This window comes from Hibiscus syriacus, unplaced genomic scaffold, assembly GCF_006381635.1.
Source record: "Hibiscus syriacus cultivar Baekdansim isolate YM2019G1 unplaced genomic scaffold, ASM638163v2 tig00110432_pilon, whole genome shotgun sequence".
In the NCBI taxonomy this organism is placed as follows: Eukaryota; Viridiplantae; Streptophyta; class Magnoliopsida; order Malvales; family Malvaceae; genus Hibiscus; species Hibiscus syriacus.
Genome location: NW_024062735.1, coordinates 238,876 through 266,747, shown reverse-complemented (window position 1 = coordinate 266,747; position 27,872 = coordinate 238,876). Strand labels below are relative to the sequence as shown.

At 38.3% G+C, this 27,872-nt stretch overlaps 3 pseudogenes; 2 read left to right on the top strand and 1 right to left on the bottom strand.

Annotated features, from left to right (window-relative positions):
• Positions 1-305: 305 nt before the first annotated feature.
• LOC120125523 lies at positions 306-6,562 on the top strand (annotated as a pseudogene).
• Positions 6,563-7,891: 1,329 nt separating this feature from the next.
• Positions 7,892-14,431, top strand: LOC120125561 (annotated as a pseudogene).
• Positions 14,432-20,065: 5,634 nt separating this feature from the next.
• On the bottom strand, positions 20,066-21,511 carry LOC120125562 (annotated as a pseudogene).
• Between the last annotated feature and the right edge of the window lie 6,361 nt (positions 21,512-27,872).

The window sequence follows — 27,872 nt, the reverse complement described above, 5'->3', positions numbered from 1 at the left end:
TCCTATTATATGCGGTTTTGAGCACAATTACATTAAAGGTAAAGTATATAAATTATCTTTTAATTTTTAAGACGTTTGCATTTTGGTCACCCAATTTTTGAAACTTATAATACAGTCATTGAACTTTTAATTCGTTTTCAAAAGGGTTCCTACCGTTACTTCCCATCAGTTTTTGCTGATGTGGCATGTTAAATCTGTTAAAACAACACCCTCAAGTCTTCTTCTTCTTATTCCTTATTTGTTTCTTATTCCTTCTTCCTTCTTCCTTCTTCTAAGTTTTAAGATTAAAAAAATATGCTGCAACTATGAGCTGCACCTCTGTTATTCCTTACAAGCTTAAACATTTTCATTTAGTAAACCTTTAATCCCATCCACCATATCTTGTTTATTATTTTAACTCCAATCTCTAATGTAGAACCAAATTAACCAGTCAATGACAACTGGAGGAGCACCGAATATCTCGGATGCCTTCACCCTTAATGGTCTCTAGGGGCCTTCTTACAATTGCTCAACAAAAGGTACCTCATCATCTTACAATTACAACATTGTAAATCTCTATTGGAAAGGTCCAATTCAAGGACACTAAAATCAAGTTAACTAAACATATGTAGAAACATTCAAGCTCAAGGTAAAGGCCAGTAAAACCTATCTTCTTCGTCTTGTCAACGCTGCACTCAATGACGAGCTCCTCTTCAGAATAGCGAACCACACACTCACTATTGTGGAAGCTGATACAGTGTATGTAAAACCCTTCAAAACCGATACCGTACTTATTACATCGGGGCAGACCATTAATGTCCTTCTTAGGGCCAAATCCAATACCCGAAATATCAAGTTTGTTATGTTAGCTAGGCCTTATGCGACTGGCCCTGCCACTTTTGACAATACCACCACGATAGGAATTCTAGAATATGAGAAATCTGTTTTAGCCTCAAAATCTAATAACAAAAAGGTGTCGCTTCTAAAAGCAAAACTTCCACAGTTCAATGACTCCACCTATGCTATGAAATTCAATCGGAAAATCCAGTCTCGCCACCGCTAAATTCCCTGTAAAAGTCCCGAAAGTAGTTGATCGACGGTTCTTCTTCAAGGTCGGGTTAGGGATATTCCATTACGCGAAAACCCAAACGTGCTAAGGTCCCAACAACTGTTAGTTGTTAGATATTTAGTTAGTTAAGTTATTGATAATTAGTTAGGTTGCTGTTGTTAATTAGTTAGTTTGTTAAGTGAGGTTAGTAACTGTTAGTGGTTGTATATAAAGGCTTTAGTTTTGTAAACTGATTATTATGATGAATAAGATAGTTGGAGCATGTTTTCTATAAATTTGCCTTTTAAACATGGTATCACGAGTCAGATAATTTCCCTTGACTTTGCTTTGTACGGTCAAAATTGATTTAGGGATTTTACTTCTCTTTTCATCTCCTTCGCAGCCATGAAGAATTCAACCTTCGATTTCAATCACCCACTGTTCCTGTATGCTTCCGATGCACCGAGTTTTCTCCTTGTTTCGCATCAGCTTCTCGGCATCGAGAACTATGGTGTGTGGAGTCGGTCGATGAAGATTGCCCTGCTTGCGAAGAAAAAATTAGGCTTTGTCACCGGTGATTGCCGAAGAAATGATTTCGACGAATCTTTACATCCTCAGTGGGAGAGGTGTAATGCTCTCGTCCTATCCTGGATCCTTAATACCGTCAGCAAGGAGCTCTCCGCTGGGATTGTTTTTGTGTCTAGTGCTGCGTCTGTTTGGCAAGATTTGAGGGAGCGATTTGCCAATGTTGATGGTTCCAGATCTTTCTTCCTTCACCAAGAAATCGCGCTCCTGAATCAAGGCGATTATTCCATCTCAACGTATTTTACTCGATTAAAATCGCTCTTGGATGAGTATGAAGCATTGGCTCCCATTTCCCCTTGTGGTTGTGCTCTTTCACAATGCACAACAGCTCACTATACACAGCAGAAATTATTTCAATTTCTCATGGGTCTCAATAAGACATTTACTGTTGTGCGGAGTCAAATTCTGCTTATGCAGCCATTGCCGATTGTTAATATGGCATATTCGATGTTGGTTCAGGAGGAATCGCAGAGGGTTCACTCTTCTGTCCTTTCTTCAATCTCTGAGGTCTTGGCTTTATACTCTACCTCTGCTGGGACTACTGATCAAAAGAAATTCTCTGGTGTGTGTGATTATTGTAAAATTCGAGGGCATAAGTGTGAGAATTACTACCGGTTGATAGGATTCCTGGCTGATTTTAAGTTTTCCAAGAAGAAAGGTGGCCAGGTTGCTTTGGCCTCTACTAGGTCTCCTCTCGGGTCTCACAATCAGTCAAGTTCTGAGTCCTAACCTGAAGCTGTCTCCAATGTTCCTATGTTTATAAAGGCTCAGTATGATCAGATACTTCATCTCTTGAACACGAAACATACTGTGGATACAGTGACACCTGCTGCAGCAAACACTGCAGGTATTAACTCTGCCACTACCAATTTTTCTTTCAAATGGATATTAGACTCAGGGGCCACTGACCATATGTTATCAGATTTTCATAGACTAATATATCATGTTCTATGTATATCAGCTTCTAGACTTGTACACTTACCTAATGGCCAAACATATCCCATAACACATACAGGTTTTGTTTACCTTGACCAGAATAATTCCCTTCAAAATGTCATGTTTATACCAAATTTTGCAAATAACCTTTTATCTGTTTCCAAACTGACCAAAGAGCTTAATTGTACTGTTTCGTTTTATCTTAACTTCTGCATTTTACAAGATCTCTCTACTGGAAAGATGAAGGGGATTGGTAGAGAGTCTCGTGGGCTGTATTTTTTTGATTCTTCAACTTTTGATTATGGTATTTTTTCTGTTCCTCATTGTCATTCTTTTTCTTGTACTCCTGCTTTGGGTTCTTCAAAATGTATGAATCTTTCAACTATCAATAATACAAAGATTTGGCATGCTTGTTTAGGACACCCCTCTTTCTCTAGTTTACATAAAATCCCATATTTACAATCTTATAAGTTTGATGCTGACAGTGTCCATAAATGCTCCATTTGTCCTCTTGCTAAACAATCTAGGTTACCCTTTCCCCACAATATATCTAGAGCTTCTGCACTTTTTGATTTGATACATATTGACTTATGGGGACCTTATAGGATTTCCACTCATAGTGGTCATAGGTATTTTCTCACCATTGTTGATGATCACACAAGGATGTCTTGGATTTTTTTGTTGAGGATTAAGAGTGATGCAATCCTTTCTTTAAAACAATTCTTTGCCTATGTAAAAAATTATTTTTCAGTCACAATTAAATTCATTAGAAGTGACAATGGTTCTGAGTTTTTTTCTAGTGAGTATTCTTCATTTTTTTCTTCATTGGGTATTATTCATCAAAGTTCCTGTGTTCAGCAAAATGACATTGCTGAAAGAAAACACAAGCATTTGTTAGAGGTAGCTAGAGCCCTCAAATTTCATTCCCAAGTTCCTGTTAAGTTTTGGGGGGAATGTGTCAACACAGCTTGTTATATCATTAACAGGCTACCTTCTTCTTCTTTAGCTGGCAAATGTCCCTTTGAACTTCTTTATGGTAAACCTCCCAATTTGTCTCATATGAGAATTTTTGGTTGTTTATGTTATGCCACTCAACCAAACTACAAGGATAAGTTCTCCCCAAAAGCAATACCTTCTATCTTTATGGGTTATTCTGCCACTAAAAAAGGTTACCTCTTGTTTAATCTTGAAAAACATTCTTTGTTAATAGAGATGTAAAGTTCCATGAGGACATTTTTCCCTTCAAGTTTCTCATTTCTTCTTCTTCCCTATTTTTTCCTATTCAAGAACTTTCTGACTCTGATTTTCTGGTCATGCCCTGTCACACCTAATCTCTTATACCTTCTGGGTCTGCATCACCTCAAGCTTCAACAGATAATTCTTTTTTACCTCCTCCTTCACCTCAGCCTATTATTTCTGATGACTCTTCATCAAGTAGCATTACTATCCCTCTTAGACAGTCTACTAGGATAAAAAAATAGCCTGCTTGGTTACATGATTTTGTGCAGTCCTACCAGTCTTCCTCTCTTCCAGGTACTTATCCAATTTCTCACTTTCTTTCTTATTCTCATCTTCCTGCTAAAACTCATATTTACCTTTCTTCTATCTCTCATTTAATTGAGCCTAAGACATATTCTGAAGCCATTCAAAATCCTGAGTGGATTAAAGCCATGAATGAAGAGATTTTAGCCTTGAAATCTAATAATACCTGGTCATTAGTTCCCTTACCTTCTAATAAGACTCACATTGGAAGTAAGTAGGTGTATCGTATCAAATATAATTTGAATGGAGAAGTAGAGAGGTTTAAAGCACGTCTCGTTGCTAAAGGATACACTCAAAGAGAAGGGGTTGATTATATTGAGACCTTCTCACCTGTGGCAAAGATGGTCACTGTCAGAACAGTCCTGACTCTTGCTTCTATTCATCAATGGCCTCTTTTTTTAGATGGATGTATACAATACCTTCCTCTAAGGTGATCTAGTTGAAGAGGTATACATGTCCTTACCTGAGGGTTTTTACAGTCAAGGGGAGACCAGGGTGTGCAGACTGCAAAAATCCTTGTATGGACTGAAGCAGGCTTCAAGGCAGTGGAACTTGAAGCTGACAGAAGCTCTTCTAGAGGCAGAATATTCTCAAAGCAAATTTGATTACTCATTGTTCACTAAGTCACAAGGAAGCAAGATAGTTATAATGCTCATATATGTGGATGATCTGTTGATGACTGGAAATGACAGTGGATTGATTGAAGAACTTAAAGGAATTCTGAATAGAAACTTCAAGATGAAAGATCTTGGTGAACTAAGGTATTTTCTTTGCTTAGAAATATTAAGATCAAAAAAGGGAATAATTATAAGCCAAAGGAAGTATGCATTGGAGTTAATTGAAGAAACTGGACTAGGGGGGTGCAAGGCCTGCTGTAACTCCCTTGGAACAAAATAAGAGGTTGGTTTCAGAGGATGAGCTGTTAAAGGACAAGCCAAGTTATCAAAGGTTGATTGGGAAGCTAATTTACCTTACCAACACAAGGCATGATATTGCTTATTCAGTATAATTACTGAGTCAATTCATGCAACAACCAAGGAAAATACACTTGAATGCAGCTTTGAGGGTGGTCAGGTATATCAAGAGCAGTCCAGGTCAAGAAGTATTACTGAGTGCAGAAAGTTAGTCCCAACTTCAGGCTTTTTGTGATTCAGATTGGGCAACTTGCCCGATGACAATGAGGTCAGTAACATGTTTTTGTGTGAAATTAGGGGACTCTTTGTTATCTCTGAAGTCCAAGAAACAAAATACAATTGCAAGGTCATCTGCAGAGGTAGAATACCGAAGCATGGCGATGACAACTGCAGAAATAGTGTGGTTAACAGGTTTTCTGAATGAACTTGGGTTTAAAAACACAGGACCAGCAAAATTGATGTGTAATAATAAGGCAACCCTTCAAACAGCAGCAAATCCAGTTTTTAATGAAAGAACAAAGCACATTAAAATTTACTGCCATTTTGTTCGAGAAAAGATTCAAGAGGGAATAATTGAAACAGAGTATGTGAAGACAACAAATCAGCATGTAGACATTCTAACAAAAGCTTTGGGAGTTCAACAACATGAATATTTGTGTTCCAAGTTGGGGTTAATTAACACCTTTAACCACCAACTTGAGGGGGGTGTTAGTTGTCAGATATTTAGTTAGTTAAGTTGTTGATAATTAGTTAGGTTGTTGTTGTTAATTAGTTAGTTTGTTAAGTGAGGTTAGTAACTGTTAGTGGCTGTATATAAAGGCTTTAGTTTTGTAAACTGATTATTATGATGAATAAGATAGTTGGAGCACGTTTTATGTAAATATGCCTTTTTAACAACAACACTAGGCCTGTAGCTGCAGTTAACAATGTTTCATTTGTACAACCAAATATTGCTCTTCTCCAAGCTCAATTCTTTATCAAAGGGAGTTTACACCACCAACTTCCCAACCAACTAGCCTTTCAAGTTTAACTACACCAACACACCGCCGAAGAACATCGCGTTGAGCACTGGCAACAAAGTGGTGGCGCTACCTTTCAACACTAGAGTAGAGTTGGTGTTGCAGGATACTAGCATCCTTGGAGCAGAAAGCCACTCTCTACATCTTCATGGATTCAATTTCTTTGTTTTTGCTCAAGGTGTTGGGAATTTTGACCCCAAAAATAATCCAGCCAAGTTCAATCTCATCGACCCCGCAGAGAGGAACACGGTCAGAGTGCCATCCGGCGGGTAGGTTGCGATTCGATTCCTTGCAGACAACCCAGGTGAGAAACATCATGACATAAATATAACTCTGTATATTTTCACTTACGAAATCATATACTTTTATAATCTTTTTCTTGACCTTGAATAAATGGTGCATGAATAGACGCTTGGTTTATGCACTGCCATTTGGAAGTAGATACAAGCTGCGGATTGAAGATGGCTTGGGTGGTTAAAGATGAAAAAGGCCGTAAACAGAAGCTACCACCTCCGCCCGCCGATCTTTCTAAGTGTTGAGACACGACCGTCGACGTCTTTTCAATTTTCCTGGTTTTCATTATATTATTATATTCCCTATTGCTGCAATTATTGGGACAACCAACTCTCCATACCTTCAATGTTTTTGGATTAATGCAACTTGCAATTATACAACTCCAGAACAAGAACTGGTGCAAATATAACAAGTATTGATGTGTTAAAGAATCTACATAACATAAATTTTAGCAGAAAGCGAACACCAAAGGGGAATTAAAACATAATAGAAAACGATTATAACCATAGCAAACAAAATAAATAATAAAAATAGATTAATTTGGTTCTACATTAGAAGAAGAAGAAGACTTGGGGGTGTTGTTTTAACGGAGTTAACGTTCCACGTCAGCAAGAACTGACATGAGGTAACGGCAGGGGTCATTTTGAAAACGAACTAAAAGTTCAATGATTATATTGTAAGTTTCAAAAGTTGGGTGACCAAAATGCAATCTCCCTAAAAGTTAGGAAACTATTTATATACTTTATCCTTACATTAGTTTAATTACTTGTCTTTCACGCTAATCAAAATAATTCAATGATTAAAAAGATAATTGTTATTTTTAAATGTTTTAAATTTGAATAAGATATTTATAAAAGTATTAGAATATTATTATTAAATGATTAAGAATCTTTCGAACAAATAATCAATTATATTATATTTTTATATATATATTATGATCTCAAAAGAATAAAGAAAAAAAACACACACACAACCATAAAAGTCGAGGAAGACAAACTGGAGCATTTTCTACTTTTATTGTTTTAATGCAAGTTGGGTACTACTCGGTTCCTTCGTTTAAACTTCACTTCGAAAATGTGAAATCTCAAATGTTGAACCCCTTCTTTCTGTGCATTTTCTGTATACTTTTTAATACATTAAACTCACACATGCTCAGTCAAAAAGATTGGTATATAAAAGGGCACATATGCAGGGCCGGTTTTGGGTCTGTGCGGGCTGCCCAACCGCATAGGGCCCAATTTTTGAAAGAGTCTCCAAATTTTTTTAAGTCTTTTGTATATATGTATATTTAGAATGTTTGGTCAAAGAATTTTTAAGTTCAAGACCTATTTTACTGTTATAGTTTAGGGCCACCAAATTTTAAAATATTAGTGAACTTCTTTATATATCTAATATTTTAATTTTAAAAGGTCTATTTTATTGTTATGGCATAGGACTACCAAAATTTACAAGACGGCCATGCATATATGTCAGGGCCATAAGGCAATAAACAAGGTTGATTTCAGAAAATAACACCAACCCAAATTTCTCTTAGACTCAGTTCATTCAATTCTTTTATTCCCCCTTCAGTTCTTGATTGTTCTAATCAAAGTTACTTGACGACATGGTTTCGGCTTCAAAATGCAGAAGCGTGCTTCTGGTTTTAACAGTGATTATAGCTTTGTTAAATTGTTCAAGTGTGGAGGCTAGAATTCGTCGGTATAAATGGGAAGTTGTTAGGTACGGTACAGGGTTAATTTTGTAATTATGTACCAGGGTTTTCTATTATAAATAGAGATGTAACCTAGACCTAAAATATAATTGAATAAAAACTTCTAGCGCCGCCTAGGCACCGTGGACGTAAGCACATTGCCGAACCTCGTAAAATTCTCGTGTTCTTTTGTTTTCTTTACCCGTTTTCGTCAATAATTGGTATCAGATGTCAGGAGCAAAATTCGAAGTCGCGAAATTTGATGGTCAGGGTAACTTCGGATTATGGCAAACGAGGGTGAAGGATCTATTGGCGCAGCAAGGGATCTTGAAGGCTTTGCGATCTACAAAGCCGGCGTCGATGGATGAGGAAGATTGGGAAGAATTGCAGCAGCGAGCGGCAGGAACCATACGATTATGCTTGGCGGACGAGGTCATGTATCACGTCATGCATCTATCGTCTCCAGACGAAATTTGGAGGAAGTTGGAAAGTCAGTTTATGTCCAAATCCTTAACGACAAAACTGTATCTGAAGCAGCGGCTGTATGGGCTGAAGATGCAGGATGATCACGATTTGGCGCAACACGTGAATGTCTTCAATCAAATCGTTTCTGATCTGGCTCGGCTTGATGTGAAAATTGAGGATGAAGACAGAGCGATGATTCTGTTGTGTTCGTTGCCTCCCTCTTACGAACACATGGTGACTACTCTTACATATGGGAAAGAGACTATCAATGTTGAGGAGATTACTGCAGCCTTGTTGGCTCACAACCAGCGGAAGCAGAATGCAAGGGAAAGCTCTCAAGCCGATAGCTTATATGTCAAGGGTAATCGAGATCGTGGACGGAAGCCAGAGAAGGCAGGGTCCGGGAAGCGGAATTCCAGATCCAAATCCAGGGATAAGAAGACGATTCACTGTTACAAGTGCAAGGAGGCGGGACATATGAAGCGAGACTGTCTGAAGTTGAAAAAGCAGACTGATGAGAAGCGTGATGGCTCATCCAAGTCTGTGAACGTGGTCGAGGATGATAATTCTGATTGCAGTGAGGGTGATATGCTTTCTATTTCAACGACACAATTGACGGATGCTTGGATTCTTGATTCTGGATGTTCTTATCACATCACGCCAAATAGGGAATGGTTTTCGACATACAGGCCGGTTAATTCTGGTTCGGTTTATTTGGGTGATGATCGATGTTGCAATATTGTTGGTATTGGTGATGTCAGAATTAAGATGCACGATGGCTCCGTTCGGACGTTGAGTGGTGTTCGACATATCCCAGACTTGAAGAAGAATTTGATTTCCTTGGGCACTTTGCACAAGAATGGTTTTATCCCTAAGGCTGACGAGGATAGGGAAACCATTCGGATTGTTAAAGGAGCATTGATTGTGATGAAAGGCAAGATGACTGCAGGGAATATCTACAGATTGTTAAGGAGTACTGTTGCAGGTGGAGTTCACTCTGTTGAGTCCTGTGATGATACGACAAAATTGTGGCATATGCGCTTTGCTCATCTTAGTGAACGTGGTATGGCAGAATTACACAAGAGAAACTTGTTGCATGGTGTCAAAAGCTGTAAGCTCGACTTTTGCAAGTATTGTGTTCTTGGTAAACAGACTAAAGTCCGTTTCAAGACTGCGAAGCACACAACTCAAGGGATTCTTGATTATGTGCATTCTGATGTATGGGGGCCTTCCACGACATCGTCTTTGGGTGGATCTAGGTACTATGTTACTTTTATTGATGATTTTTCACGGAAAGTTTGGGTGTATTTTTTGAAACAGAAATCTGAAGTTTTTGAGAAGTTCAAGCTGTGGAAAGCTGAGGTAGAAAACCAAACAGGACGAAAAATCAAGTGTTTGCGGTCTGACAATGGTACGGAGTACACAGATTCACAGTTCCTACAATTCTGTAAGGAGCATGGGATTCAGAGGCATTTTACAGTGCGCAAGACACCACAACAGAATGGTGTTGCGGAACGAATGAACAGGTCGTTGAATGAAGAGCCAGATGTTTGCGGTTGAATGCGGGGCTTCCCAAACACTTCTGGGCTGAGGCTGTTAACATGGCGTGTTACCTTATCAACAGATCGCCAAGGGCATCGCTGGCTGGGAAAGTTGCAGAAGAGGTATGGACTGGTCATGATGTTAGTTTTGATAACTTACGGATTTTTGGTTGTCCTGCTTATGTGCATGTACCTGCTGATGAGAGATCCAAACTTGATGCAAAATCGAAGGAGTGCATTTTTCTGGGTTACAAGAAAGGTGTCAAAGGATTCAAGTTCTGGGATCCAGTTGCGAAGAAAGTTGTGATTAGTAGAGATGTCGTTTTTGACGAACAATCCATGTTGCAGCAGAAGCAAGACACGACAGTGGTGGATTTCGAGCAGTTTCCAGTTGAGAAACCAGAAACTTCTCAACCGACTTCTGGTGGTTCCACTACGGATGATTTGCAGGATTATAGTCTCGCCAGAGACAGGGTGAGACGGACGAAAATAAAGCCTCCGAACAGATTGGGTTTTGAAGACTTGGTATCTTTTGCACTTATTGTTAGCATTGATGATCCGGTTACTTTTCATGATGCCGTTACTAGTCAGGAAAACGACAAGTGGATGGCAGCCATGGTTGAGGAGATGGAGTCTTTGAATCACAATCGCACATGGGAGTTAGTTCCCCTTCCTGAGGGTAAGAAGCCGATTGGTTGCAAATGGGTGTATAAGAAGAAACCAGTAGTAACAGAAAAAGAGGGGGAGAAGTTCAAGGCTCGTTTGGTAGCGAAGGGTTTTTCACAGCAGAAAGGAGTTGATTATGATGAAATCTTTTCTCCTGTGGTCAGGCACACTTCAATCCGAGCAGTACTTGCATTGGTGGCTAGTTGGGATTTGCATTTAGAGCAGATGGATGTTAAAACTGCTTTTTTGCATGGTGATTTAGAGGAGCAGATCTACATGCGGCAACCTGAAGGTTTCACTCAACCTGGAAACGAGCATTTAGTTTGCAGATTGAAGAAATCTTTGAACGGGTTGAAACAGTCTCCGAGACAGTGGTATAAACTGTTTGACTCCTATATGATCAAGATTTGCTACAACCGATGTGAGTATGATTGTTGTGTCTATGTTAAGAGCCTTGATGATGGTTCTTTTATTTTTCTATTACTGTATGTTGATGATATGTTGATTGCTGCGAAGAACATGGATGATGTTATCGGTTTGAAAACTTTATTGAGTCAGGAATTTGATATGAAAGATTTAGGTGCTGCAAAGAAAATTCTTGGAATGGAAATTTGCAGGGACAGAGACTCAAGGAAACTGCGGCTATCTCAACGGGGTTATGTTGAGAAAATGCTAGAAAGGTTTGCGATGAGCAGCGCAAAACCAGTTAGCACTCCATTGGCGAATCACTTTAAGCTCTCATCAGAACAGTGCCCCAAGACAGATAAGGAAGCTGAAGATATGGCAAAGGTTCCGTATTCTAATGCTGTTGGCTGCTTGATGTATGCGATGGTATGTACTCGTCCTGATTTAGCTCATGCTGTTAGTCAAGTTTGTAAGTACATGTCTAAACCTGGTAAGCAACATTGGGAAGCAGTCAAGTGGATCTTTCGGTACTTAAAGGGTACTGTGGGACATGGAATTGTTTTTGGGAGTCAGCGGGATAATCCTTTGGTTGTAGGATATGTGGATTCAGACTATGCAGGTGACTTGGATAATAGAAGATCTACGACAGGGTATGTCTTTACTCTTGGTGGAGGGCCTATTTGTTGGAAGTCTACTGTTCAATCTATTGTGGCTCTATCTACAATTGAAGTTGAGTACATGGCAGCGGCTGAAGCTGCAAAAGAAGCTTTATGGCTTACTGGTTTAGTGAAGGAGTTGGGTGTTCAACAAGGTGGAGTTCAGTTGCTTTGTGATAATCAAAGTGCTATTCACTTGGCTAAGAATCAGGTGTATCGTGCTAGAACTAAACATATTGATGTAAGGTTCCACAAGATCAGAGAGTTGGTTGCATCTGGAGAGGTTTTGTTTCAGAAGGTACATACTGATGAAAATGCTGCTGATATGTTCACTAAGCCAGTTACGACAGACAAGTTCAAGCATTGCTTGGACTTGTTGAATGTTTCGAGTTGTTAAAGAATCAAGGTAACTCAACCCACATTGAATTTTCAAGGGGCAGGATATTTGTTAGGTATGGCTCATAAATATACCAGTACAAAGAAAGTCTCGTTGTGGGGTTACGAATTATGTGGGTTGGGGGTGCGGGGGCGCAGCCCCCGCGGTACGGTACAGGGTTAATTTTGTAATTATGTACCAGGGTTTTCTATTATAAATAGAGATGTAACCTAGACCTAAAATATAATTGAATAAAAACTTCTAGCGCCGCCTAGGCACCGAGGACGTAAGCACATTGCCGAACCTCGTAAAATTCTCGTGTTCTTTTGTTTTCTTTACCCGTTTTCGTTAACAGAAGTGAAGAATGAATATAAGGCCCCTGATTGCTTCAGGAAAATGGTAATAACCATCAATGGTCAAACTCCAGGTCCTACAATCAGGGCGCAGCAACATGATACCATCATCGTTGAAGTCACTAACAATTTGTTTAATGAGAATCTTGCTATTCACTGGCATGGAATTCGACAGGTTTGTTTATTTATTTATACTATAATCTTCATATTACCACCCAATTCACCTCAACATTTCTAAAATCTCTGTTTCTTGATTGTTTACAGATTGGAACACCCTGGTTTGATGGGACTGAAGGAGTGACTCAGTGTCCAATCTTGCCTGGAACCACTTTCACATATCGGTTTGTCGTCGACAGAGTAAGCTTCTGCAATTCGAACAGCTGTTTAATAGTTTTTTTTTTGTACAGAACTATTAACTGACAGTTCAAAATTTATGTTTTTCGATGTAGCCCGGAACATACTTGTATCATGCACATTATGGGATGCAAAGAGACTCTGGGTTATATGGATCAATCATTGTGGGACTTCCTGACGGAGAATCCGAACCTTTTACATACGATTATGATAGGAACATCATCCTCAATGATTGGTACCATACCACCACTACCGATCAAGCCGTTGGCTTGGATTCCGTTCCTTTCCGATGGGTCGGAGAGCCTCAGGTGAATTCCACAGAGAAATTGGTTCAACCCTTTTGTTTTTACAGGCATTTTTTAATAATTTTTGAAATTTTCAGTCACTTTTGATCCATGGGAGAGGAAGATTCAACTATTCTAATATACCTATTCCAAGTTCAGATCCTGGCCTTTGCAATGCCTCGCATTCAGACTGTTCTCCTTATAGAATGATAGTAGTCCCTGGAAAAACATATCGATTGAGAATCTCCAGTTTGACTTCATTGTCAGCTCTCAACTTCCAAATTCAGGTAATTAAATTAATTCTCTTGCGTTGCTTTGTAATAAGATTATAAATTGCTTCAGATTTTCACTGTTTTGCAAATGATTTTATATATAGGGACATAATTTGACAGTTGTTGAGGCCGATGGGCATTTCGTGGAGCCATTTGTTGTACAAAACTTGTTCATATACTCGGAGGAAACATATTCAGTTCTGGTAACAGCCGATCAAGATCCCACCAGAAATTATTGGATTACATCGAACATTGTAAGTCGACCGGCACCCAACACTCCTCCGGGTCTGGGTGTTTTCGTATACTATCCAAATCATCTAAGGAGATCACCTCCGACAACCCCTCCGGTAGCCCCTGTCTGGAACAACAGACGCCCTCGGATGGAACAGAGTCAGGCCATTAAAGCTCGACAAGGCTATATCATCACCCCTCCACCGGTCTCCGACAGGGTCATAGTTCTTCTCAACACACAAAACGAGATAACGGAAGAAGACGGTGGTCGGTTAACAATGTCTCCTTCACACATCCCAAAACGCCTTACTTGATTGCACTCAAGGAAAATTTAACCGACGCTTTCGATCAAAACCCACCGCCTAATGGATATGATGAGGTGAACTATGATATACGCATCGTGCAACCGAATCAAAACACTACCTCGAGCAATGGGATATACAGGCTGGATTTCAACACGACCGTGGATTTGATACTCCAGAATGCGAACACCATGAATCCGAACAACAGCGAGACGCATCCATGGACATGATTTCTGGGTTCTTGGCTACGGAGAAGGGAAGTTTGATAAGTTCAATGATCCAAGGAAGTACAATTTGGTGAATCCGATAATGAAGAATACAGTGCCCGTACATCCTTATGGACGGACGGCTTTGAGGTTTAGAGCAGATAATCCGGGGGCGTGGGCTTTCCATTGCCATATAGAATCCCATTTTTTCATGGGAATGGGTGTGCTATTTGCAGAAGGGATTGAGAAGCTGGGGAAGTTGCCGTCGTTTATATTGGGTTGTGGTCAAACTCAAGGTCTTTACAGGCCCTGATCTGGGGATTTATGGATTCTTTTTTATTCATGTTCAAATCACAAATTGTTTCAAATCACTTTCTGTAATATTTGTTGATTGTATAAAACAAGAAATGATTGTATAAAACAAGAAATGAGGTCATGTCGTGTCCGTCCAACAGATTAAGTTTAATTACATAAATTGATTATTCATACAGATACAGCAGCTGATTCTGTAAACTAAATTCATGTTAAAAATTATGATCATAGTGTTATTTGCAAGGAGTAAATGATATTTCGAATCAATTTCATTTTATTTTAGTTTTTTTTATATATAAATTTAGACAAATGGATCCTGGAGTTAAATTTTCAAATTAAGCTGAAAATGTTTTGGGTTTAGAAATGATTTTTTTTAAAAAGAAACAATATGATCACTCTGAACTATGGATAAAAATTTTAACTCATATGTTGGAAAGGAATGTAAATGGCGCACGATAGTAATATTCTCTGGGTGCACGTTAGCAGGGCTAATGAAAACTGAAAATTTTGTTGCGTCACCGGAGATTTGATCGTCCTTCCATATGCAAATCTCTTCTGCTACTTTTCTTTTTATCAAGCGATCAATCATTCATTTCCTCCGATGGATTGGAGAAACCTGTTTGGAAGCTCAGCCACACAAGAACTACATTTTTTCCCCTGCGAATCACGAAGGGATCCCTAAAGTTCATCCCCCATCTGAAGTCTTCGAAGCTGGAATCTCAGAATAGAAGCTCTCCCTAGTAGGGCAATTTCTTGGGGCTTCACCAAACTTCTTTTCAATGCAAAGAATCATTGCCTATATATGGAAGAACGCCTTGCGAGGTTCTCAAGTTCAGGTCAGTAAAGCAGGAAGAAATCTCTTCATTTTTTCTTTTAATTCCGAAACTGCTAGAGACTGGGTCTTAGAAAACGGACCTTGGCACATCTTCAACAAGCCTATGATTCTCATAAAATGGGAGCCAAACCTTCGAAGACTAAATTTCGATTTATCGAAAATGCCAGTTTGGGTAAATCTGTTTAACGTTCCCCTGGAACTCTACTCGCGTACTGGATTAAGCTATATAGCAAGTGCAATAGGTGTCCCTATCTCTATGGACTCCATTACAACTTCAAAATCAAGAATGGAATATGCCAAAGTTTGTGTTGAAATAGGGGTCAACGATGAACTCCCAAAATAAATAGACGTTATTCTTAAAGATGGGCAAGCAACTTCTATTGATGTTGATGTTCCTTGGATACCATCATGCTGTAAAAAATGTAAGGTTTTTGGTCATAGCGATAAAGGTTGCCTGGATAATTCAACTTCTGCTCCGAACACAACTCAGGTTTGGATTAAAAAGGAAGCATCACATATAACCTCAGAAACCTCGACAGAAGGAAAAACTGAAGCTACGTATGAACCAGCACAAATTGTCTCAAATATAAAAAAACTGCCTAGCAACAACACCGGTGAAAACAACAAAGAAACAATCTACACATATCTTACTAAAGTCCCAAATGATTCTGCTGTAGCAAACAGTCTCTAATCACACTGCTTCGAATGCTAAAAAAACTGAGGCCACTTAATTTGCAGTCCTAGACGACTCTGCTGCCTAGAATGAGGACACTGCTCCTTATCAATCAGTTCTAAATGATGATAGCCAGGACACTAACAATCATTCAAATTCTAAACAAGGAAGAGGCAAGCTGGTTAAAGACAACTCCAAAGCTTCTCTGGAAGGCTCAAAAAATAGATATGATATTCTCAATTCAATTGATGAATTTTCTGCCATAGAGAATCAAACAAGGAAAGTACGCACTGCTACTTTAGGTGTTACAAGTCTGCTCAACGAACTAAAAAAGAAGAAGAAATACTACTTAGATAAATCAAAGAGCTCAACAGTAGAAAGTAAAGGGGTGGTTCGACCTCTTATTCTCAATGAATATCAACATCAGCTTTTGGAATGTTAGAGGTCTAAATAGCCCTCTAAAAAAAATACAAAGTGCTACAAAGAGCCTACCAAAACAAAGTTGATGTATTATGTTTGTTGGAGACCCGAGTAAAAGAGGAAAAATCAATGGGTTTACTGGAAACTAAATTTACAAAGTGGAATGTATGCACAAATTATGAATATACTCTAAACGGGAGAATTTGGATTGTTGAAAAAAGACTTGGACTTTTCATTATGCGAAATTTCTGCTCAAAGCATTACTGTCAAAGGTTCCTTCCAAGGTACCACTCTGATTATTACAGCAGCTTATGGGAACAACGATGATATTACATGCAGACTACTATGACACCAGCTGCGTGAAATTGATATCAAGTATGGCCATCTCCCTTGGATAATAAGAGAGGACTTCAACATCATTTTTAAGTCGAATGAAACCTCTGCTCATGAGTTACTTTCCCCTGTTTCATCTCCCGAAATGAAAGATTTCCAAGAAGTCACGTAAGAACTTGCTAAACAAGACCATCATTTCTTTGGTCCATTGTTTACATGGAGTAATAAACAGCAAGAATCATTCCTTGCAAGGAACCTTGATAGGATACTCATCAATTCCTTGTGGGTGAAAGAATTTCACAATTCATTTGTTGAATTCCTTTCTCCAGGTCCTTCAGACCATTGTATGGCTTTAGTTTCGTTCAACAAAGAGGTAAAAGCAAACAAACCCAAACCGTTCAAACTCTTTAATTTCTGGACTCTTCATCATAGTTTCATGTATGAGGTACAATATTCTTGGCAACCTACTATTCAAGGTAATCCTATGCAAGCTCTTTTTTCCAAACTAAAACGCCTCAAAGGTTGCCTTAAGAGACTTAATAAAGATTGCTACAATGATATCTCAATCTGAGTCCAGCAAAAGAAAACAGAGTTGGAAATGCATCAATTATCAACTTTAAAAGGAGACGACGCACTCGAGAAGGAGCTTTCTCTACAAAATGAAGTAAAATCTCTCAAAGAAGCTGAGCTTATGTTCTTAAAACAAAAGGCAAAAGGCCAATGGTTAAAGGAGGAAGACATATGCACTAAAAATTTCCACTCTATCGTTACTGCCAAAAACAAAAGGGATACAATCAGAGTGCTTGTCGATGATCAAGGAAGAAGGCTTGAATCCTTTGATAATATGGCCTATGAAGTGATAAACTACTTCAAGAGCCTTATTGGCACTGCGGATCAAGCTGTAACCAATTGCGACCCTACTCTTCTTAAAGATCTGCTGCATTATACATTACCTATTGGAGCTTCATCTGATCTAGTCATGGCAGTTTCTAAAAGGAGATTAAAACAACAATTTTCAATCAATGTAATGATAAAGCTCCTGGCCCAGATGGTTACACCCCTTACTTTTTCAAAAAATGCTGAAATGTAATTGGAGATGATGTGGTGAATACAATTCGATACTTCTTTCAAGAAACTCTGCTGCTGTTAGCCTTCAATGCTACAATAATTGCATTGGTACCCAAAGTACCAAATTCAAGTAAGATTCAAGACTTCCGACCAATTTCATGCTGCTTTGGTGTCTACAAGGCAATTACCAAGATTTTAGTCAACAAGTTGACCAATATGCTCCTAGAAATGATAACTTTGAATCAGTCTTCTTTCGTAAAAGGATGAAGCATTGTTGACAACACTCTCCTTGCTCAGGAAATAGTTAAAGGCTACGGAAGGAAATCTATTTCCCCAAGATGTTGTATGAAGATTGATCTATGGAAGGCTTTCGACTCTCTCCATTGAGGACTCATTTCTGCAATCTTTAAAGGCTCTGGATCTTTCAATGACTTTCATCTCTTAGATTGAAGCTTGTTACATGCAAGCACGATACTCCATCTCTTTCAATGGTAGTCTGATTGGCTACTTCAAGGGTGTTAGGGGTATAAGGCAGGGTGACCCTCTTTCTCCTTTCTTATTTATCATCTCAATGAATGTACTCTCCAGACTTCTTAATTTAGTTGCCACTCAAGGTATGTTTGGCTTCCATCCTAAATATAAAAAGATTGGTTTCACTCACTTAATGTTTACGGATGATCTCCTTATCTTTTGTAAAGGAAATGTGGAATCTATTATAGGAGTCATCAATGTCCTAGATAAATTCTACGAAATGTTTGGACTACATCTCAATGCGGCCAAATGTGAAATTTATGCTGCTGGTATCCCTATTAATAGTATAGAGACTATACGCAGGATCACGGGTTTCACACATGGATGCTTTCCTATAAGATACTTAGGGGTCCCTCTAGTTACGAGAAAACTCTCTGAAAAGGAATATATAGTTCTCATTGATAAAATCAAATCCAAGCTCCATCACTGGACTAGAAGACACCTATCTTATACAGGTAGACTCGAACTTATCAGAGCAGTCATATTTAGTGTTGCTAACTACTGGTGTAGGTAGTTACTTTTACCACAGTCAATTATAAACAGAATCTAACAACTTTGTTCTCGCTTTCTCTGGAAAGGGTTTGACACGGCTGCCATTGGAGCTAGAGTAAGCTGGAAAATGAAATGTCATTCGAAATCTGAAGGAGAGCTTGGCCTAAAGGACCTAAAAGCATGGAACAAAGCGTGCATGATCCAGCTCATTAGAAACATACTAGCAGGAGAGGGGTCACTATGGGTTGCTTGGGTGAAATCCTATGTGTTAAAAAATAAAGATTTCTGACATGCAAAAGATGGTACTAATGCTAGTTGGAGCTTCATAAAACTACTAAACCTTAAAAGAGAAACACAAACTATTCTTTCTACAAAAGCAACGACGACTCGTGCCATCTGGGATGAGATTCGAGTAAAAGAAGACAAAGTTAATTGGCATAATATAATTTGGTTTCCTCTACACATTCCAAAAACACAACATGATTGCTTGGATGACTATCTTGGACAGACTAGCCACTCAGAATAGGCTTCATCAAATGGGCATTATAACTGATGGCTTATGTGTACTGTGCAACGAAGATCGGAAGACAAGAGACCACCTGTTCCTTCAATGTCCACTGGCGGATTCCCTCTAGAAGGCCATTCTGCACCTCTCTGGATTAAGGTCAACTACTTTGTCCTGGAACAACTTTTTAGCATCGGCTTCCCTTGCTTGGAAAGGTAAATCACTACTTATCACTATCTTGAAGCTTACATGATGTGCATTCCTCTATTCTCTATGGGAGGAACGAAACAGAAGATTGTTCAAAGGAAACTCTAGAACGGTAGTTGAAATTCTTAAAGCTATGAAGGAGATGGTCAGAATGCAACTAAGAGGTCAGAACATCAATAGACTCGATAGTATTAATATCATTCTTTGTAAGAATTGGAGTATTGAATAACCTATAATTTGTTTTGTGAATAGGTTATTCATGATTTTTGTTGATTTCCTATTGATGTTTGTTTTGTAGCATATCACAGCTCATTTGGGTAATAAAAATTTTAATTATCCAAAAAAAAGTATGGATTCTTCTCTTTAGTACTCTAGGTACATGAAATGCAACAGTCCACAAAGAGACGGTATTCATTCTTCCGTCTTATTTACAACGACTTAGAGACTCATCATCCAACTGAACCTTTTTTAATCAAAAACGGATTTAACAAAATTTGACTCATTTGACTAAACACAGATTAAAAACAAGAAAAATAAGATAAACCTGCACTTCACTCACCATATCAACATTTCAAAGACCGTGGTGATCTTCAATCTCCGGTATATGATGAGGCGGCCTGACATAAGTCTGGACATGATTGACTTGGTTCATTCCACATTTGCCTTGTTCATCCAAAGATTCACAAGCATCGATTATTCCTGGCATCTTCGGCGTCTGATGACTCTGATCTTCACCACCTAATATCGAATCACTTGTTGCTCCCGGCATCATCTGGTGTGATGACTCTGATCTTCACCACCTAACGTTGAATCAGTCGTCGCTCCCGGAACCGTAGGTGTCTGAGGACTCTGATCTTCACCACCTAATGTGGAATCAGTCGTTGCCGCCATCGGATAAACATGAGGAAAGGGCAAGTAAAGGCTATGCACTATAACGTTCAAATTCCTCATCATATCAGCAACCTTGATGCTCACATAAATGATCCTAATTTACTTCTTTATAATCCCTCCTTTCGTCGTCACCACCAAACTCTGATCTCTACCCAATGTTGTTAACGTGGTTCCCACTTGAAGTCTCTCTAGATCAGCAATAGTTAAGAGCTGGTTCGGTAGGATATGTAACCTTACACTACTGATGTAAGAGTAGGAACCGAAGAAGATTGATACGTCATCAAGAGCAAAGATTGTGACATTTCTGAGAGAGACAAGTTCGGTGTATTTGAGTTTTAGAGCGAGTGACAGAACGGAGAATCCACTGTTTCTCAGCCGTAAGATGAAGTCCTGAAGCATGAATCGCATCAGAGTGACATGTTGCTGTGGAGAAAGTGAGTTATTGTGGCTATGATCGTAGTGGAACTGTAAAGCCAGTGATGAGGTCATCAGTTCAACATCACAAGAGAAAGGAGAGAGATGTGAGATGTAGCCTTGGAGGCCATGGACTACGATTAGGCCGTTGTTGAAGAGATCCGGATGAGTGATTTCAACTCCGCCGATGAAATATCTTGTATATTGTCAGATCATTTCGGACGCTGGAGGTAGAGGTAACGGTTATACAATGGCCAGGGCTGAGAGTTTCGAATTTGGAACGTAAAGGGAGTTTTCGAAGGTAATCACTAGTGAAAAGGCCGAGAACCATGTGTTCACGGAGGATGGAAGGAATGGAGCAAGAAATGCACGTAAGGATGGAGGAATCGGATGGAACAAAGATAGTGTAAGGACCTGTCCAAGTGGTGGTAGTGACGGAGTCACCGTAGAGTGAAGGAGTAGCGGTGGCTAGTTCGTTGAAGCTGAGGTGAGAGAGGATCGGAGCTAGGGCAGAAGTATGAGAAAATATCCCTTGTCCCGGGAAAACTTGTTGGGGTCATTGCGGTGATGGTGAGGTCGTGAAGAGTGGTGGCGGAACAGTGGCGTCGTTGGTGATGGTGGAGCTGAGAGTTGGGAGGAAAGTGGAGAGGGAGACGACGGAGAGAAAAGAAAAGATGAGGAAGATCACGAGATTTAGAGAAATAACCGCCATTTCGATGAAATGAAGAAAGTGAGGGAGTTGTTTGTTTGGATTCTTGAAAAGTAAAGGGAAACGAGAAACACAGTGGATAGGGTATTTATAAGGAGGGGAGGAAGACGTCAAGAGAAGGGTGGCGCGTGGAATCGGTAAAATGAAGAGGCTTAGGAATGTTCTTGAATCCTTTGGGAGAAACGGTTTTGGAGTTGGGTTGTAGAATTACGGCTTACTCCATTATTTTGATGACGATGGAATTTTATAATTAATCAATATCAATTACATCATTTTTACTAAACTCGTCTTATAAATTAATTTACTAAACTCAATTTTTCAAATTCTAATAGCACATATTTTTCGTGGTGATATAGAATATATAGTTGAAGCAAAGCTGTCATTTATGTTTATGAATTTGCTTACGTTGAAAGCATTTCATTTTACTATATTTTTACAATTGCCAAAACACAACTTAACACCAATTTCCCTCGTAATATAAATTACTTTGGCAATCCTCAGCTCCCTCCAAATTAAATTCCATTCGTATCAAGTTGATACTGAAAGTTGAAAGAATTTTTACTTCCAAGTCAGAACCTAAAGAACATTTAGTCTCAAGTTGATTTTTGAACTTTAAGTTCTTTCACACTTTTGGTATTTTTAATATTTTTTTATTAATTTTTTTTAAAACTATATTCACCTGATGACATCATTATTGATATATGACATAATCTTATATTATCATATCACCAAAAACTAATATCATTAGTAAATATATTAAAATAATAGATAAATTAAATTTCAGATATCAACCTAAAAATAAAAATTCTTTATTGGCATGAATTATTATTAATTGAACTATTAATTGTATACTAGAAAAAACGGCGCACGATAAGATTTCTCTAGGTGCACGTTAGCTGACCTAACGGAATATGAGGATCTCTGTCGCTTCTCCACCTCCGTTCTCCTCTCCTTTCGATGCTCTGCTCATTTCCTTTTTCAATCATGTGCGAAGGCCTAACGAATTGGAGAAATCTCTTTGGGTGCACAGTGTGTCAAGGGTTAGAATACTTTCCACCTAGGGTTCGTGATGGCGTGACTGTTGTTCAATTTCTTGGTGCAGCTCCCAGATTTGCAGATATGCAGCGAATTATGAAAAACCTATGGAAGAAAGCCTTAGCTGGAAAAAACGTTAAGGTAAGTTATGCTGGCAACAATCTCTATGTTTTCTCATTTTCTTCCGAATCAGACAGGGATTGGGTACTAGAGAACGGGCCTTGGCATATCCTAAACAAGCTCTTGATTCTTAGGAAATGGGAACCAAACCTACGTAGATTAAACTTCGATCTCTCTAGGTTACCCGTTTGGGTTAATCTCTGCAATATTCCCCTAGAATTATTTTCCCATGCTGGCTTAAGCTACATTGTGAGTGCCATTGGTATTCCTATTTCCATGGACTCTGTAACAACTGCTAAGTCTCATATAGAATATGCTAAAATTTGCATAGAAATAGGGGTGACTGACAATATACATAAATTGATCGATGTGGTTCTAAATGATGGTAAAACTGTTTTGGTTGTAGTCAAGGTAACCTAGTTGCCACCTCGATGTAGGTCCTGTAACATTTTTGGGAATTCTGATAAAGTTTGTAAGGAACTAAAAAACCAAGTTCCTGTAAAGACTCAAACTTGGAGGAAAAAAGAAATACCTCCAAAAGTTGCTGAGGTTAGGTCTACTGTTGGGGGTATCGAACTACTACAAGAAAAACAACTCCCTTTTCATCAGGACTCTATGGAATAAAACAAAAATGATGAAGCCTCTGAAACTGTTAGTAAAGAGGCTGAAGTGGAACCTAGGGCTCTTGCAGTGGAGGTACCATCTTGTTCTGATCCCAATGCTCCTCACACTATTGACAAATATGATAACTCTTTGGCTGTTATTAAGAAATTTATGGGTAAGCCGACTAAGGACAAACATAATGCTTCCTTACCTTCTTCTTCTAACAGGTTTGAAGTTCTAAGTGTGGTTGATGACTCAACCTCTGTTTCAATAGACCTTAATCGAAAGCCCGAAAGTCCTCTCTAGGTGTGGCAACTCTAGCTAATGATCTAAAATCTTAGAAGAAATATAAATTAGAAATGGCTAAGTCTAATGTGGTTGGTGGCAAAGAGGTTGCCATTGAAAATCATTCTCAATGATTATTGCTTTTTGGAATGTTAGAGGACTAAATTGTCCTCTAAAACAAGAAAGAGTTGTTAAAAGAGATATCCAAAATAAAGTTGAAATTCTCTGTTTGTTGGAAACTAGAGTAAAAGTTGAAAAGGCTGAAAGTATTCTGCATACCAAATTTAAAAGTTGGACTGCTGCTACTAATTATAATTATGCTACGAATGACAGAATATGGCTTCTTTGGAAATCTGGTTTGGATTTTTCTGTTATTCAATCATCTGCTCAGTGTATTTCTATAAAGGGGTTATTTCTTGGGGCCTCTCTCATTATAACTACTGTGTATGGGAGTAATGATAGTGTTGTGAGAAGATTACTTTGGCAACAGTTTCGTGATCTGGATTCAAGTTTTGGTCAGTTCCCCTGGATTCTTGGAGGTGACTTCAATGTCACTCTTCATCCTAATGAAAGTTCTGACTCCGTTCTTCTGGGCCCTATAGTTTCTTCTGATATGAGAGACTTTCAAAATGTTTTTTCTGACATTGACCTCATCGATCATCCTTTTTTTGGTCCATCCTTTACTTGGAGCAATAAGCAGCAAAATTCTTTCCTTACTAGGAATCTAGATAAAGTCCTAGTTAATCCAAACTGGATAAGCAGATTTAAGACTTCCCATGTAGAATTTCTTGCTCCTGGATCTATGATCACTTCTTGTCTTTGGTCTGGCCCTCTAAAGAAGTTCAAGCAAATAGACCAAAACCATTTAAGTTTTTCAATTTATGGGCTCACCACCCCAACTTTTTAAATATTGTTCAACAATCTTGGATCATTCCTGCTCAAGGAAACCAAATTCAATATCTCTTTTCTAAGTTAAAGCGGCTGAAAATCAAGCTTAGAGAACTCAATCAGTCTAACTACAGTGATATTACTGCAAGGGTCCTCCAAAAAAAAATCTGAATTGGAACATTAGCAACTTAAAACTCTTTGGGGTGAAGATTATATTGATAAGGAAATTCATCTGCAAAATGAACTTAAAAGCCTTGAGGCACCTGAAATCCTATTCCTTAAGCAAAAAGCTAATATTCAATGGCTAAAAGAGGGAGAGAAATGTTCTACACTCTTTCATTCTGCTCTTGCTCTAAAGAACAAAAGAGATACCGTTCGAATCCTAGTTGATGACCAAGGTAATCGGCTGGAAACTTTTGATTCAATGTCAACAGAGGTGATAAGATACTTTACTAATTTGATTGGCACCATTGATCATGAGGTAAAAACTATTGATCATTCATTGCTGAAAGACATTCTGTAGTATTCTGTGACTGATGATAATGCCCAAGACATTGTAAAGGAAATCACAAATGAAGAACTCAAGGTTGTTTTCTTTTGCCAAGGAAATAACAAGTCTCCTGGCCTTGATGGCTTTACTCATTACTTCTTCAAAAAAAAACTTGGCATATCATAAGAGAAGATGTCATTGCTGTTGTTAAGCAATTCTTCTTTGATTCTTTTCTTCTTCCAGATTTTAATGATACCACCATAGCTTTGGTGCCAAAGATCTCTAATCCAAGCAAAATTAAGGATTTCAGACCCATCTCTTGTTGTTCTGTCTTTTATAAAGCCATCTCCAAAATTCTGGTTAGTAGACTGCAAAAACTCATTCATGATTTAGTTTCCCTCAACCAAAATGCTTTTGTTAAAGGAAGAAGCATTGTAGATAATACTCTACTTGCCCAAGAATTGGTCAGAGGATACAACAGGAATAATATCTCTTCAAGATGCTCTCTAAAGATTGATCTTCACAAAGCTTTCGATACTCTTAATTGGGACTTCATCTCTGCCATTTTGAAAGCTATTGGACTCCCAAGTACCTTCATTAACTGGATCGAACTCTGTTTTTCTACAGCAAGGTATTTTATCTCCTTTAATGGGAGTTTAATTGGTTCTTTTAAGGGAGCCAAAGTAATTAGACAAGGTGACCCCCTTTCCCCATTATTATCTGTTCTTTTCAATGTTTTCAAAACCGGACTGAACATTGAACCGGTGAAGGTGCTGGTTTACTGGTTCACTGGTTCAACCGGGTTCAACCGCAGTTAAACCAGATTTTATATAAAATAATATTTTTTTTAATTTTATATAATATTCAAAATAATAATAATATTAATATATATGTAACACTTTTTTTAAGTTTACAATATTAAAAGGTATAAAAATATCACAAGTCATAACATGTATAAATAAAAAACCATAAAATCAAGTGAAAAAAAATGATTCAAATCAACTACAACATAATATTTAAGGTAAAACATATTAAATAATAAAAATAATTATATAACTATAATAAAAAAAATAAAATTGGGGTTTAAAAAATCATAACAAATGATGTCATTTGGTTTAATTGTTTTAAAAAAACAATCCCACATGGCTAAGAAACATAGAAGAGTATCCAAAAAGTTTAAAGAGTAAAAATATGAGAACAAAACAATCCCACATGGCTAAGAAACATAGAAGAGCATCCCAACTTACTTCTATAAATAATAGAGGTAATTTGACATTAAAAATCATGGAGCCTTTTGGTGAGCACAAAGCAAAAACTATTCTTTCGCTTCAATTGAGCTCAAATTTTAGGTTTCAATTGAGCTCAAATTTTAGGCTTCAATCGAACTTCTAATTTTTTTTTGAGTTCGAGCCTTTTCGATTTCAAGTTTTAATATTATATTTCGAGTTGATAATTTTTAGCTCGTGAGTTTTTGAGTCGAGTTGAGCTTACTTTTAAAGTTTTCGAGTTCGAGTCGAGCTCAGCAATACTCGAATTTGACTCGGCTCGTTGAACAAACGACGTTGTTTGGTTTAATTTTTTTTAAAGAAAAAAGGTGAACCGTCGGTTCACCCCGGTTTTCAGCCGGTTCTTCCGGTTCTTTACCGGTTCTGTGCTAATCCGGTTTTGGGAGTTAACCGGACCGGACAGGCCACCGGTTCACGATTCAACCGGTCGAACCGGCCGGTCCGGTCCGATTTTAATAACATTGGTTCTTTTAATGAATGTCCTCTCTAGACTTCTCAATTTATCAGCTGCTAGAGGCATCTTTGGTTATCATCCCAAATGTAAAGGAATAGGCCTTACTCACATTTCTTTTGCTGACGATCTTTTAATTTTCTGCAAAGGTACTATTGAATCGATTATTGGGGTTACTAGTGTCTTAGATCTTTTTTATGAGATGTCTGGCCTCAAACTTAATGCCTTTAAATGTGACTTATATGATGCTGGAATGCACTCTTCAATTCTGGAGGACATTCAATCGATCACTAGTTTTAAAAATGGTAGTCTTCCTGTAAGGTATTTAGGAATCCCACTGGTCTCTAGAAAAATCACTGAAAAGGATTGTGGGGCTCTCATTGATAATATTAGAGTAAGGTTGAATCATTGGTCTGTTAAAACTCTAAGCTATGCATGGAGACTTGAATTAATTAAAGCAGTATTGTTTAGTATATTTCTAACTACTGGTGCAGACAGATTTTTCTGCCGCATTCGGTATTAAACAAGATTGAGCAACTATGCTCACGTTTCTTCTAGAAATGAGCTGACAAATTTGCATCTGGTGTTAGAGTGAGCTAACAGAATATATGTCTCTTGAAATATGGAGGTGGGATAGGTATTAAAGACTTGAATACCTGGAACAAAGCTTGTATGATCCACCTAATTAAAAACATTCTAGCGGGTGAAGGTTCTTTATGGGTAGCTTGGATTTAATACTATGTCCTCAAAGGCAGTGACTTTTGGAATGTTGACATTCGTTCCTCTTATAGCTGGAACCTAAGGTGTATTTTTAAACTTAGATCTGTGGCCTACCCCATTCTAACTGCTGAAGCATTGAAAGTGAATGATATTTGGGATGATTTACGGGATAGAAGGCCTCATGTTCCTTGGCAAAAAATTATATGGTTCCCTCTTCATATCCCCAAATATGGTTTGATTACTTGGATGGCATTGCTTGATAGACTTCCTACAAAAGATAGACTCCACCGAATAGGACTTATCACTGACTGCAAATGCATATTCTGCGATGATCTGTGTGAAACAAGGGAACATTTGTTCATCCAATACCCTATGGCTGATCAATTATGGAATTATGTTTTCTCACACTCTGGTCTTCATTTTACAATTCGCTCTTGGGATGCTCTTATAGTGTGGGCTTGCTCTACTTGGAAGGGAAAATCACTT